The sequence below is a fragment of the Schistocerca americana genome, chromosome 10, assembly GCF_021461395.2.
Source record: "Schistocerca americana isolate TAMUIC-IGC-003095 chromosome 10, iqSchAmer2.1, whole genome shotgun sequence".
NCBI classification, from domain to species: domain Eukaryota; kingdom Metazoa; phylum Arthropoda; class Insecta; order Orthoptera; family Acrididae; genus Schistocerca; species Schistocerca americana.
In genome coordinates, this window is record NC_060128.1 from 98,356,453 (window position 1) to 98,369,967 (window position 13,515).

General features: G+C 42.9%; 1 protein-coding gene across 1 annotated transcript in view; it reads left to right on the plus strand.

The window, feature by feature from the left end:
- LOC124552605 overlaps positions 1-13,515 on the plus strand; it is an 80,459-nt gene that overhangs the window by 12,051 nt on the left and 54,893 nt on the right. The window contains exon 2 of the mRNA XM_047126929.1: positions 3,912-4,106. The gene's annotated coding sequence lies outside the window, so the exon portion shown is untranslated. The remainder of the gene's footprint in view (positions 1-3,911; positions 4,107-13,515) is intronic.

The window sequence follows — 13,515 nt, forward strand, 5'->3', positions numbered from 1 at the left end:
ATGGCTATCTGCTAACTTCTCGCCACGTGTTACTTCCCAACTACTGTCTCACCTTCAAATATATTCCTGCAATGAGTCTTGATTTCCCTGCTCTTCAGATGATGCGATGCATGGAGTGTGCAAATGCCGGAATGAGGCGCTCAGCCCACAGTGTGACGAGGGTGCAGATCCTACTGAAGATGGATCTGCGGTGTTTTGAGAGTGTGTTTCGTGCCATGATTTCGCCCCATTCATTCAGGTCACTGTGAACAAGTTCCATTATGATTGTTTCAAAATTCTGAACGACCAAATATTGCCCTTTGTTTTATATCTTTGTGACGAATAGCATGTGGATACTTCCGTCTTCCAAGATGATAAAAGCCATGTCACAAAGTCATAAATTAGTAATTTCGACAACAGACTTAAGCCTATATGGAATGTAGTGAAAGGAGAGACAGAACAGCCAGCCACAGTCCAGGATAACATCACTACCTAACTGAACATAAGGGCTGTAAGTGATGAGTTGCTGCTACGAAATATATTTAGCAATCATTTCTTAAATACAGTAGAAAATATAGGGACAAACAGTTCAAGAGAAATATTACAGCAGAATGTTGAACATCAACTCACAAAATTCAATCATATAAACGTATCACCAACTTCCACTATTGAAATTAGCCGCGCGGTGTGGCCGTACGGTTTGAGGCGCCATGTCACGGATTGCGCGGTCCCTCCCACCGGAGGTTCGAGTCCTCCATCGAGCATGGGTGTGTGTGTTGTTCTTAGCATAAGTTAGTTTAAGTACTGTGTAAGTCTAGGGACCGATGACCTCAGCAGTTTGGTCCCTTAGGAATTCACACACATTTGGACAGTTGAACTTCTAAAATTCAGAAAGCTATACATTGCCTCAAAAATAAAAGCTCATCTGGTTTTGATGGTATTTGGAATACAAAACTAAAGATTTGTTACCCCTGTAATAAGCCTGGTGCTATTTGAAATATGAAATGCATCATTAACTGATGGCATTTTTCCGAGGGACTGAAATATAACGTTGTCAAAACCCTATTTAACAAAGGTGACAAGAGAAATGTCAATAACTGCCGTTCTCTTCCACTGCTGACATCATTTTCCAAAAAGGTGATGTATTCTGGAGTAGTATCTCACATGAGGAACAATAATATCGTCAGCAAATCACACTTTGGATTTCAGAAGAATTGTTCTACTGTGAACATTACTTACATGGTCACTCACCAAAACACACGACCATTAAATAATAAAATACCGCCGGCATTTTATATGAACTATTATGTGCCTGAATCATAGTATTCTCCTAGATAAATTGATGTTTTGGGGGACTGATGGTGTAGCAAACAAATGGACACTGTCGTATCTATACAAAAGGAAACACAAAGCTGCATTTAGTAAACCCACTAATACAGTCTGGGAACATTATCGTGACTCGGCCGAAATCATATATGGGGTTATCCAAAGCTAAATTGTGGGTTTGCTATTGTAGTCACATATCCAAACGATCTTCCGTCTACTGTACAACAACCAGAATTAGTTCTTTTGGCATATTACATCAATCAATCCAAGCATATATAGGGAAAAAGAAGAAATAATAAACAATGTTCTTAGAAGTGTTATTGAGTGTTTTTTGGGAATGGTCTCGCTCTGAATTTTAAAAAGACACAACATATTCAGTTCTGCATATCTAGCGGTACTCCACCAAAGAGAAGTGTAACTCATGGAGAGGAAATTGTAAATGGGGTGGAAACTTCAAAATTATTAGGTGTCCATACTGAAATTGGAGAAGACACATTTTGGAACTGTTAAAACAACTTGGCTCAACGGCGTTTGCACTTAGAACCACTGAAAATCTGGAGAGAGGCAAATGAGTAAGTGGACATGCTTTGCATATTTTCACTCAGTAATGTCATATGGAATTATGTTCTGTGGTAACTCATCTTTAACAAAGAAAGTCTTCATTGCTCAAAAACGTGCTGTAAGAGTAATATGTGGTGCTCATCCACTACCATCTTGTAGACGTCTGTTTAAGGACTTGGACAGTCTAACTACTTCTTCACTGTATATTTATACCCCCACCTGAAGGTTTTTGTAAAGAGCACACTGCACTTCAAAAGGGACAATGATGTACATAATTAAATACCAGAAGAAAAATGGCGTTTATTGCTCCCACATTAAGGTTGTCTTTAGTACAAAAGGTAGTGCACAATACTGCAACTAGAATTTTTGACGTTTCCTCCTTGAAAACTAGTTTCATTCCATAGAAGAATTTCTGTTACTGTACGAGGTGTGGCTAGAAAAGAAACCGGACTAGTACTGGTGAAACAATAAAACGAATGCAATAAGGCTGAAAGTCGCGTGGCCTGTCACGTGACTCTCGCTCCGCCTACTGCTCGAGTTTCATCTGCCTCCTGCACTCAGTCTGCCCGTGGCGTCTGTTTTAAGTAGTTGACGTTTTGTCTGTGCGTCGGAAAATGTTGAGTGTACAGAAAGAACAGCGTGTTAACATCAAATTTTGTTTCAAACTAGGAAAATCTGCAAGTGAAACGTTTGTAATGTTACAACAAGTGTACGGCGATGATTGTTTATCGCGAACACAAGTGTTTGAGTGGTTTAAACGATTTAAAGATGGCCGCGAAGACACCAGTGATGACATTCGCACTGGCAGACCATTGTCGGCAAAAACTGATGCAAACATTGAAAAAATCGGTAAACTTGTTCGACAAGACAACAAGTCAACTCCTGTTAACTCAGACACTGCTCTGATTGTTAAACGGCGATCTTGTCGAACAAGTTTACCGATTTTTTCAATGTTTGCATCAGTTTTTGCTGACAATGGTCTGCCAGTGCGAGTGTCATCACTGGTGTCTTCGCGGCCATCTTTAAATCGTTTAAACCACTCAAACACTTGTGTTCGCGATAAACAATCATCGCCGTACACTTGTTGTAACATTACAAACGTTTCACTTGCAGATTTTCCTAGTTTGAAACAAAATTTGATGTTAACACGCTGTTCTTTCTGTACACTCAACATTTTCCGACGCACAGACAAAACGTCAACTACTTAAAGCAGACGCCACGGGCAGACTGAGTGCAGGAGGCAGATGAAACTCGAGCAGTAGGCGGAGCGAGAGTCACGTGACAGGCCACGCGACTTTCAGCCTTATTGCATTCGTTTTATTGTTTCACCAGTACTAGTCCGGTTTCTTTTCTAGCCACACCTCGTAATGTGTAATATGTGGTGGATAGAAATTACTAACTCCATCTTGTATTAAAAAAAGCTTGTAGAGGTTCAGCCTGCAACCATATTTACAAATTAATTTGTGATGTGAATGTAAAATGAGTGATTCGACATCATTACGTTTTATCATCCAAAATGATTCATGTAAAATGGAACTAACTAACTAACTTAGGCCTGCATGGATATGATCCTGGGCTGATGAACTCTCAGACACCCCATTGCATTGATACTAGCCCGCTAAATCACTCGGTCTTAATCCCACATAAAATGTCTGGGGTTATATGGAACATGATAAATCATCCAGTCTTAATCCCATAGAAGTTGTCTGTGACTCTGTGGAACAGTAGCAATGAACATACCTCAATTTGGTGTCTTTGGGACCTGTCACCAGCGAATGGTCTCAGCTGGAAACGGCATCCCGTGAAAACCTTGTGGAATCGCTTCCACGCCGAAATGAAGTCCAATTATGGCATGAGGCAGTGCTACAACTTACTAGCTTGATGTCTGCTGATGATGTCAGATATTTTTGTACGCTGTGGTAAGTTGCTCATCAACTTCTCTGCTTTCGTTGAGGGTATGACAGTGGCTCACCACATTCCGCTATAGGATGTTTCACACCACACAGCACTTTTTGGAAGTCAAGGGCTTTTGGGTTTGCTTGCAGGTGTCACAGCTGCTACCAGACACGTTCGCAGCGAATCGCAACCTGTCAGCGGTGGACCTGAGTGACAACCAGCTGGACGGACTGCCCGCTGAACTGTTCAGACACAACGCGCTGCTCACCCAGCTGAAGCTATCCGGGAACCACATCGAGACCCTGCACGTGGACACCTTCAAGGCCAACAGGCTGCTCCAGGAGGTAGGCTGCCATCTCCAATAGGCGTTACATCTTTATCCATGTAAAGAATGCAGTATTTACAGCCGGCCGAAGTGGCCGAGCGGTTCTAGGCGATACAGTCTGGAACCGCGCGACCACTACGGTCGCAGGTTCGAATCCTGCCTCGGGCATGGGTGTGTGTGTTGTCCTTAGGTTAGTTATGTTTAAATAGTTCTAAGTTCTAGGGGACTGATGACCTGAGAAGTTAAGTCCCATAGTGCTCAGAGCCATTTGAACCGTTTGAACCAGTATTTACATTATGTGATCAAAAGTATCCGTACACTCCCAAAAACTTACGTTTTTCATATTAGTTGCATTGTGCTGCCACCTACTGCCAGCTACTCCATATCAGCGACCTCAGTAGTCATTTGACAACGTGAGTGAGCAGAATGGGGCGCTCTGCGTAACGTGATAAGGTGACTGGCTGTTACTTGTGTCATACATCTGTACACGAGATTTCCTAGGTCCACTGTTTCCGATGTGATAATGAAGTGGAGACGTGGAAGGACACTTACAGCACAAAAGAGTACAGACCGACCTTGTCTGTTGACTGACAGGGACCGCTGACAGTTGAAGGGGGTCTTAATGCATAATAGGCAGACATCTCTCCAGATCACCAAACAGGAATTCCAACTTGCATCAGAAACCACTGCAAATGCTATGACAGTTAGGCGAGAGGTGAGAAAACGTAGATTTCATTGTCGACCAGCTACTCATAAGCCACACATCACACTCGTAAATACGAAACGACGCCTCGCTCGGTGTAACGAGCGTAAACATTGGACGATTCAACAATGGATAAACTTTATGTAGAGTGACAAACCACGGTACACAATGTGGCGATCCGATGGCAGGCTGTCGATATGGAGAATGCCACTACACACGCTGGCAAAGACGTTCACCCGGCATTCGCCATACCCACACGCTGCCATCGAATCGCCACATTGTGTACCGTGGTTCGTCACTCTACACAACCTTTTTCCACTGTTCAACCGTCCAATGTTTACGCTACTTACACTAAGGAGGTAGGTCTAGGAGTTGCGTCTTTGATTCAAAATCAAAAGGTCTTCGGTCCCGGATTCGATCCCCGCCACTGCCTAAAATTTGATAAATAATCAGCATTGGCGGCCGAAGACTTCCGGCATAAGAAGTCAGCCAACGGCCTTGTCAAAGAGGGCGGAGGAGCGGATAGAGGTTCAGGGCACTCTCTTGTCCTAGGGATGGGAAATTGCCCCTAAAGGCGGAAGAATCAGCAATGATCAACGACATGAGGATGCAGAAGGCAATGGAAACCACTGCATTAAGGACACGTAACGTGTATCCACAGGACATGTGGCCTGTAATTGAAGAAGTGTCATGATGATCTCTCCATTGCAAAAGATTCCGGAATAGTCCCCCATTCGGATCTCCGGGAGGGGACTGCCAAGGGGGAGGTTACCATGAGAAAAAGATTGAATAATCAACGAAAGGATAATGTTCTACGAGTCGGGGCGTGGAATGTCAGAAGCATGAACGTGGTAGGGAAACTAGAAAATCTGAAAAGGGAAATTGAAAGGCTCAATCTAGATATAGTAGGGGTCAGTGAAGTGAAGTGCAAGGAAGACAAGGATTTCTGGTCAGATGAGTATTGGGTAATATCAACAGAAGCAGAAAATGGTATAACAGGTGTAGGATTCGTTATGAATAGGAAGGTAGGGCAGAGGGTGTGTTAGTGTGAACAGTTCAGTGACCGGGTTGTTCTAATCAGAATCGACAGCAGACCAACACCGACAACGATAGTTCAGGTATACATGCCGACATCGCAAGGTGAAGATGAACAGACAGAGTAAGTGTATGAGGATATTGAAAGGGTAATGCAGTATGTAAAGGGGGACGAAAATCTAATAGTCATGGGCGACTGGAATGCAGTTGTAGGGGAAGGAGTAGAAGAAAAGGTTACAGGAGAATATGGGCTTGGGATTAGGAATGAAAGAGGAGAAAGACTAATTGAGTTCTGTATCAAGTTTCAGCTAGTAATAGCGAATACCCTGTTCAAGGATCACAAGAGGAGGAGGTATACTTGGAAAAGGCCGGGAGATACGGGCAGATTTCAATTAGATTACATCACGATCAGACAGAGATTCCGAAATCAGATTCTGGATTGTAAGGCGTACCCAGGAGCAGATATAGACTCAGATCACAATATAGTAGTGATGAAGAGTAGGCTCAAGTTCAAGACATTAGTCAGGAAGAATCAATATGCAAAGAAGTGGGATACCTAAGTACTAAGGAATGACGAGATACGTTTGAAGTTCTCTAACGCTATAGATACAGCAATAAGGAATAGCGCATTAGGCGGAACAGTTGAAGAGGAATGGACATCTCTAAAAAGGGCCATCACAGAAGTTGGGAAGGAAAACATAGGTACAAAGAAGGTAGCTGCGAAGAAACCATGGGTAACAGAAGAAATACTTCAGTTGATTGATGAAAGGAGGAAGTACAAACATGTTCCGGGAAAATCAGGAATACAGAAATACAAGTCGCTGAGGAATGAAATAAATAGGAAGTGCAGGGAAGCTAAGACGAAATGGCCGCAGGAAAAATGTGAAGATATCGAAAAAGATATGGTTGTCGGAAGGACAGACTCAGCATACAGGAAAGTCAAAACAACCTTTGGTGACATTAAAACAACGGTTGTAACATTAAGAGTGCAACGGGAATTCCGCTGTTAAATGCAGAGGAGAGAGCAGACAGGTGGAAAGAGTACATTGAAGGCCTCTATGAGGGTGGAGATTTGTCTGATGTGATATAAGAAGAAACAGGTGTCGATTTAGAAGAGATAGGGGATCCAGTATTAGAATCGGAATTTAAAAGAGCTTCGGAGGACTTACGGCCAAATAAGGCAGAAGGGATAGATAACATTCCATCAGAATTTCTAAAAAAAGTGGCAACGAAACGACTATTCGCGTTGGTGTGTAGAATATATGAGTCTGGCGATATACCATCTGACTTTCGGAAAAGCATCATCCACACAATTCCGAAGACGGCAAGAGCTGACAAGTGCGAGAATTATCGCACAATCAGCTTAACAGCTCATGCATCGAAGCTGCTTACAAGAATAATATACAGAAGAATGGAAAAGAAAATTGAGAATGCGCTAGGTGACGATCAGTTTGGCTTTAGGAAAAGTAAAGGGACGAGAGAGGCAATCCTGACGTTACGGCTAATAATGGAAGCAAGGCTAAAGAAAAATCAAGACACTTTCATAGGATTTGTCGACTTGGAAAAAGCGTTCGACAATATAAAATGGTGATTAGATTAGATTAGATTTACTTTCATTCCAATTGATCCGTAGTGAGGAGGTCCTCCAGGATGTGGAACATGTCAGAAAAACAACAATACATGACAAATATTTAAACTAAAACAAATAAGCTAATGTACCATTCCACAGGTCCCAAGTGGAATGATCGTCATTTTTTAATGAACACTAAGAGTCATTTTACAAATACTATTGCACTGAATTTAAAATAAAAAAGTTTTTTATTTATTTATAAGGTAAGAAACATGTAATACAACTACTGTAATACTTATTTACAATGAACACATTACTGCACTGAAATGGTGCAGAAGTTAGATTATACTTACACACACACACACACACACACACACACACACACACACACACACACACACACACACACACACACACACAATTTTCAGTGAACACATTACTGCACTGAAATTGTGCAGAAGATATGTTGTACTTATATACAAATCAGTTGGTTTTCCTCAGAAATTCATCAATGGAGTAGAAGGAGTTGGCCACCAATAAATCCTTTAGGCTTCTCTTAAACTGAATTTCATTGGTTGTTAAGCTTTTTATGGCTGCTGGCAAGTTATTGAAAATGTGTGTTCCTGAATAATGCACACCTTTTTGTACAAGACTAAGTGACTTTAAATCCTTGTGAAGATTATTCTTATTTCTAGTATTGATTCCATGAATTGAGCTATTGGTTTGAAAAAGTGATATATTTTTAATGACAAATTTCATTAAGGAATAAAACCTGTTCGAGATTCTGAAAAAAGTAGGGGTAAGCTATAGGGAGAGACGGGTCATATACAATATGTACAACAACCAAGAGGGAATAATAAGAGTGGACGATCAAGAACGAAGTGCTCGTATTAAGAAGGGTGTAAGACAAGGCTGTAGCCTTTCGCCCCTACTCTTCAATCTGTACATCCAGGAAGCAATGATGGAAATAAAAGAAAGGTTCAGGAGTGGAATTAAAATACAAGGTGAAAGGATATCAATGATACGATTCGCTGATGACATTGCTATCCTGAGTGAAAGTGAAGAAGAATTAAATGATCTGCTGAACAGAATGAACAGTCTAATGAGTACACAGTATGGTTTGAGAGTAAATCGGATAAAGACGAAGGTAATGAGAAGTAGTAGAAATGAGAACAGCGAGAAACTTAACATCAGGATTGATGGTCACGAAGTCAATGAAGTTAAGGAATTCTGCTACCTAGGCAGTAAAATAACCAATGACGGACGGAGCAAGGAGGACATCAAAGCAGACTCGCTATGGCAAAAAAGGCATTTCTGGCCAAGAGAAGTCTACTAATATCAAAGACCGGCCTTAATTTGAGGAAGAAATTTCTGAGGATGTACGTCTGGAGTACAGCATTGTATGGTAGTGAAACATGGACTGTGGGAAAACCGGAACAGAAGAGAATCGAAGCATTTGAGATGAGGTGCTATAGACGAATGTTGAAAATTAGGTGGACTGATAAGGTAAGGAATGAGGAGGTTCTACGCAGAATCGGAGAGGAAAGGAACATGTGGAAAACACTGATAAGGAGAAGGGACGGGATGATAGGACATCTGCTAAGACATGAGGGAATGACTTGCATGGTACTAGAGGGAGCTGTAGAGGGCAAAAACTGTAGAAGAAGACAGAGATTGGAATACGTCAAGCAAATAATTGAGGACGTAGGTTGCAAGTGCTACTCTGAGATGAAGAGGTTAGCACAGGAAAGGAATTCGTGGTGGGCCGCATCAAACCAGTCAGTAGAGTGATGACCAAAAAAAGGAAACACTAAGCGAGGCGTCGTGTGGCATTAACCAGCGTGATGTGTGGCGTATGAGCAGCCGCTCGACCATGAAATCCAAGTTTTCCCACCTCCCACCTGTCATAGTACTTGCAGTGGGTTCGGATGCAGTTTGGAATTCCTGTGTGATGGTCTGGATAGATGTCTGCCTATTATGCATTAAGACGCTCTTCAACTGTCAGCGGTCTCTGTCAGTCAACAGAGAGGTCGGCCTCTACGCTTTTGTGCTGTACGTGTCCCTTCACGTTTCCACTTCACTATCACATGGGAAACAATGGACCTAGGTATGTTTAGGAGTGTGGAAATCTCGCGTACAAACGTTTGACACAAGTGACACCCAGTCACCTGACCACGTTCTAAGTCCGTGAGTTCCGCGTAGCGCCCCATTCTGCTCTCTCACGATGTCTAATGACTACTGAGGTCGCTGATATGGAGTACCTGGCAGTAGGTGGCAGCACAATGCACCTAATATGGAAAACTTATGTTCTTGGGGGTGCCCTTATACTTTTGATCACATAGTGTAATTTTATCTCATAAGTAGTGGTGGTCTATGCACAGACGTCAGATAGTTTCACAGATTTTCGCACGAAATCGTGACTTCATGTAGTTCCATTATCGAAAAAAGTGTTTCTGACACATAGTTGTTTTGACGGAAATAATGAAGGTGTTGAAACTTTATCTGAGGAAAACAATGTAGACATCCTAGAGGATTTGAAGGTAAAATAATTTCTCTTTAAAAATATAATTGCGCTGCATATCAGTCAGCTACATCTGCACATGCACAGCGGCGCTTTCATCTTGCACGGCAAACGGTCTCGAAAGCAGCTGGAAAGCAGAAGTAAGACTGGGAGAGTTTTACAAAACTCTCCATGTAATTTCGATATTTCAGTGCCTGTATTATTCTGAATTACGATACAAAGTTGCTTCAGTCATGCATGCATTCAGAATAACACAGGCACTGAAATATAGCATTTATCCGCCGACACAGGGCAAGCGAATTTTAAGTAACATGTCTCGCGAGTACGCGAACATACGTTGTGGATGTGCGCATACAGGTTGTAGACACGTGGTTGATGATGTATGGAAGTTTAGAACTGAGCAGTGCATGGACAGCTAAATGGTAAGGCGACCGCTCACGATAACCGAGAAATATGGGTTAGAGTCCCGGTGGGACACGAATTTTCGTTGGCGTCATTCCATTATACAGCTGATGGTTGTCAATATGTATCCTTGTGATTCGTTTCAGGCCACAATGATTTCTTCTGACTTCACGTCTCCTTCAACTCCAGTAAGCTTACGGAAGCACTGTATTTGTCAGAATTTGTCCCTTCTAAAAGCCTTGCCGCAGTGGTAACAGCGGTGCCCTTCATGTCACCGAAGTTAAGCGCTGTCGGGCTGGGCTAGCACTTGGATGGGTGACCATCCGGTCTGGCGAGCGCTGTTGGCAAGCGGGTTGCACTCAGCCCTTGTGAGGCAAACTAAGGTGTTACAGGACTGGGAAGTAGCGGCTCCGGTCTCGTAAACTGACATAAGGCATGGTGAGCCTTGTGCTGACCAAATGATCCTCCATATTCGCATCCAGTTACGCCTGTGGATTAAGGATGACACGGCGGCCCGTCTGTACCTTTAGGGACTCCCAGGACCTGTGAACGGAGTTCCCGTTTACTGCCCTTCTACAGCACGATTTTCTTGGTGAAATGTATGCAAATCAAATCAGAAATAAGTTGTTTCTCGCCTTGCTGTGTCTTGCTGTGGGCAATTTGCAGTAAACTGCACTTAAAATGCTTGGTTTGCGATCCATTTGACATGTCCTAATTTTCGTTCCTTCACTTCTTTTTCCTTCATATATTCAATAATAGATGGTCTTAAATCGAAAAATAGTTCCAGACATACCTCTTGACTTAACAAAAGTACATTGCAGTAATGTATAAAGTCTACATACTCTTCGTCCAATTCCACTGAAAGCTGCTGCAACCGACAGTGGAATAATCCGTGAGACTTCAGAGAATTTTTGTTTCGTACCACCATTTTCGTCACGTGCTCAATGGCTCCAAATTTAGCACAGAGTGCTTCTTTATGTACAGAACAATAAGTATCATCTATCTATCGTTGTACATTTTGTGCTCTTTCACTGTCAACTAAATCTTTAAATTCTCTCTGCGTGGTACTGAGATGTCGTTTCACAGCACGCTTACAGTTCCCGCCGTTCATGCGACTCCACAGTAGATACTGATAACTCTCACCCCTCTCTTCTGTCACTGCCATTTATTTTTAAAGTCCTGTGATAACGGCTACACTGCCTATTTTTGTGCAAATGGCCACTGGACCTCTTCACGTCCTTCATACCACTAGCAACCAGCGAAGCTTAAACGATGCTGACACTACAGTTCTGCCGAAGTGAAGAGTTGTGCCGACCGAAAAATACCGCAGCTCGATGCTGCATTAGATGTTGCGCTGAACCGAGTGCTTGCGAGAAGGACTGGGCGAAGCCGAGACAGGCCAAGCCTCGGCCCACACGTGGCCCACACACCCGAGTCGCGAGCAGTTTGACAAGCTATGACCGGGACTGCTATAGAACCCTGACATACACTGAAGCGCCAAAGAAACTGGTATAGACATGCGTATTCAAATACAGAGATATGTGAACAGGCAGAATACGGCGCTATATCTTCTGGTAAACGTTCCGGGATGTAAGGTCGTGGTCCATGAAACTCTTCAGCTCCTAACGTTTCGTCCAGAGCTCCGCTGGACATCTTCAGAGGGGTGTTTCTCCTCCGGTGAGTCTTGCCGACTGACGGGTCGAACGTCAGAGCGACTTATATATCGTAGAAAGTGGGCGTGACCGGAGTTACACGTGATATGCAGAGGTAAATTAAAGAAAGAAAGTAACGGATCAGATTGGAAAGATTTTAAGTAAACATGATACCAGACCTGTTTTTAGACCAACGAAGAAAATTTGTCATGTTCTTCGGTCTGTAAAAGATAAACGTGCTCCTCTGTCAGCCAGTGGCGTATATAAAATTCCGTGTACATGTGGTAAAGTTTATGTTGGAACAACAAAAAGAAGCGTAAATACACGGTTAAAAGAACACAGAAGTCTTTGCCGATTAGGAAAAACAGATAAATCGGCTGTAGCAGAACACGCTTTTCAGCCAGGAAATCATCAAGTGAAGTTTTCCGAAACAAAAATTTTATCTACGACGACGAACTATTACCCACGGCTTTGTAGAGAAGCAATTGAAATATATAAACATAGGGATAATTTTAATCGGAAAGAAGAGACCATGAAACTTAGTGATATTTGGACAGTAGCACTACAGAATTGCTAGACAGTTTTATCCGTGACGAGATTACGATCGATAGTTAAGTTTTATCTCTGACAATGATTATCTCTGCATATCACGTGTAACTCCGGTCACGCCCACTTTCTACGATATATAAGTCGCTCTGACGTCCGACCCGTCAGTCGGCAAGACTCACCGGAGGAGAAACACCCCTCTGAAGATATCCAGCGCAGCTCTGAACGAAACGCTGGAGCTGAAGAGTTTCATGGACCACGACCTTACATCCCGGAAGGTTTACCAGAAGATATGTCATCCGGTCGTGAAAGCTTTCATACTATGATCAGAATACGGCGCTGCCTATATAAGACATCAAGTGTATGGAGCAGTTGTTAAATCGGTTACTACTGCTACAATGCGACGTTATCAAAATTTGGTTACAGTCGGCGCACGAGCGATGGGACACAGCATCTCCGAGGTAGCGATCAAGTGGGAATTTTCCCGGCACGACCATTTCACGAGTGTACTGTGAATATCAGGAATCCGATAAATCGTCAAATCACCGACATAGATGCGGCTGGAAAATGATCATGCAAGAACGGAACCAACAACGAGTGAAGAGAATCGTTCAACGTGAAAGAAGTTCTACCCTTCCGCAAATTGCTGCAGATTTCAGTACTGGACCATCAACAAGTGTCAGCGTGCGAACTATTCAGCAAAACATAATCGGTATGAGCTTTCGTAGCCGAAGTCCAACTCATGTGCCCTTGATGTCTGCATGATACAAAGCTTCACGTTTTCCTGGACTCGTTAACACCGACATTGGACTGTTGATGACTGGAAACATGTTGCCTGGTCGAATAAGCCTCGTTTCAAATTGTATCGAGCAGATGGATGTGTACGGGTAAGGAGATAACCTCAAGAATCCATGGACCATGCATGTCAGCAGGGGACTGTTCCAGCTGGTGGAGGCTCTGCAACGGTGTGGTGCGCATGCGGTTGGAGCGATCTGGGAC